Below are 2666 nucleotides of genomic sequence, written 5' to 3' on the forward strand. Positions count from 1 at the left end.
AAAGAATATTTATATCCAACTCTATAACTCGCTTATGGTTGGTCTTACAAAAGAAATGCAATTAACTATTTTGTAGGAAATTTTATCAGCTTTAATTTTTAAAGAAAGATAAAAATTGATAGGAGTAACTGTTTTCGAGATATAAACAAGAAACCAAAAACTGTTACCTTAATTAAGCGCTTGTATATAAGCAAATTTAGTACTAATAGTATTATTATTATTAATGTTATTGTTATTAATATGACGACTAAAAACAACTTTGAAGGCTTTGGTGATTTTTATGTCTTCTCCTTTTTTCTCTACTAAAGTGTTAGACCCAATTAATTTAGTTTAATTTCGGTTTTTCAAACATCTTATTTTAAAGCAAATTTTTGTTAAAGATTATTTATATCCAACTCTATAACTCGCCTATGGTTTGTCCTACAGGACATTTGCAAATAACTATTTTGTAGGAAATTTTATCCGCTATAATTTTGAAAAAAAGATAAAATTTGATAGGAGTAACGGTTTTCGAAATATAAGCAAAAAACCAAAGTGAAAACTGTTACAGTTACTGAACAAAAATGTAATACAGTTTTCAATGTTTGAGACGAAGTCAAAGATGCAGCATTTAAAAACGACTCTAAAGACTTCAGTGACTTTTATGTCACCTCCTTTTTCCTCTAATAAAGTGTTGGACCCAATAAATTAAGTGTATTTTAAATCACAAGACATTTTCTGTTAAAGCACTTTTTTTTTAAATATTAATTATTTTCAATCATATATCTCGCTTATGGTTAGTCCTACATGAAAAATGCAAATAACTATTTTGTAGGAAATTTTGTCAGCTTTAATTTTAGTGAAGAAATAAAAATTGATAGGAGTAACTGTTTTCGAGATATAAGCAAGAAACCAAACAACTGTTACCTTAATTAAGCGTTTGCATATAAGCAAATTTAGTACTATTAGTATTATTATTATTTTAATGTTATTGTTATTAATATGACGACTAAAGACGACTCTGAAACCTTTAGTGACTTTTATGTTTTCTCCTTTTTCCTCTACTAAAGTGTTAGACCCAATTAATTTAGTTTAATTTCAGTTATTCAAACATTTTATTTTAAAGCAAATTTTTGTTAAAGAATATTTATATCCAACTCTATAACTCGCTTATGGTTGGTCCTACAAAAGAAATGCGAATAACTGTTTTGTAGGAAATTTTATCAGCTTTAATTTTTAAAGAAAGATAAAAATTGATAGGAGTAACTGTTTTCGAGATATAAGCAAGAAACCAAAAAACTGTTACCTTAATTAAGCGTTTGCATATAAGCAAATTTAGTACTATTAGTATTATTATTATTAATGTTATTGTTATTAATATGACGACTAAAGACGACTCTGAAACCTTTAGTGACTTTTATGTCTTCTTCTTTTTCCTCTACTAAAGTGTTAGACACAATTTAGTTTAGTTTCAGTTTTTCAAACATCTTATTTTAAAGCAAATTTTTGTTAATTATTATTTATATCCAACTCTATAACTCGCTTATGGTTGGTTCTACAAGAAAAATGCAAATAACTATTTTGTTGCAAATTTTATCAGCTTTATTATTAGTAAAAAAATAAAAATTGATAGGAGTAACTGTTTTCGAGATATAAGCAAGAAACCAAAAAACTCTTACCTTAATTAAGCCCTTGCATATAAGCAAATTTAGTACTATTAGTATTATTATTATTAATGTTATTGTTATTAATATGACGACTAAAAACAACTTTGAAGACTTTGGTGATTTTTATGTCTTCTCCTTTTTTCTCTACTAAAGTGTTAGACCCAATTAATTTAGTTTAATTTCGGTTTTTCAAACATTTTATTTTAAAGCAAATTTTTGTTAAAGATTATTTATATCCAACTCTATAACTCGCCTATGGTTCGTCCTACAGGACATTTGCAATTAACTATTTTGTAGGAAATTTTATCAGCTTTAATTTTTAAAGAAAGATAAAAATTGATAGGAGTAACTGTTTTTGAGATATAAGCAAGAAACCAAACAACTGTTACCTTAATTAAGCGTTTGCATATAAGCAAATTTAGTACTATTAGTATTGTTATTATTTTAATGTTATTGTTATTAATATGACGACTAAAGACAACTCTGAAACCTTTAGTGACTTTTATGTCTTCTCCTTTTTCCTCTACTAAAGTGTTAGACCCAATTAATTTAGTTTAATTTCGGTTTTTCAAACATCTTATTTTAAAGCAAATTTTTGTTAAAGATTTATATCCAACTCTATAACACGCCTATGGTTTGTCCTACAGGACATTTGCAAATAACTATTTTGTAGAAAATTTTATCCGCTTTAATTTTGAAAAAAAGATAAAATTTGATAGGAGTAACGGTTTTCGAAATATAAGCAAAAAACCAAAGTGAAAACTATTACAGTTACTGAACAAAAATGTAATACAGTTTTCAATGTTTGAGACGAAGTCGAAGATGCAGCATTTAAAAACGACTCTAAAGACTTCAGTGACTTTTATGTTACCTCCTTTTTCCTCTAATAAAGTGTTGGACCTAATAAATTAAGTGTATTTTAAATCACAAGACATTTTCTGTTAAAGCACTTTTTTTTTAAATATTAATTATTTTCAATCATATATCTTGCTTATGGTTAGTCCTACATGAAAAATGCAA

The sequence above is a fragment of the Tribolium castaneum genome, chromosome 7 (genome assembly GCF_031307605.1).
Source record: "Tribolium castaneum strain GA2 chromosome 7, icTriCast1.1, whole genome shotgun sequence".
Classification (NCBI taxonomy): Eukaryota; Metazoa; Arthropoda; class Insecta; order Coleoptera; family Tenebrionidae; genus Tribolium; species Tribolium castaneum.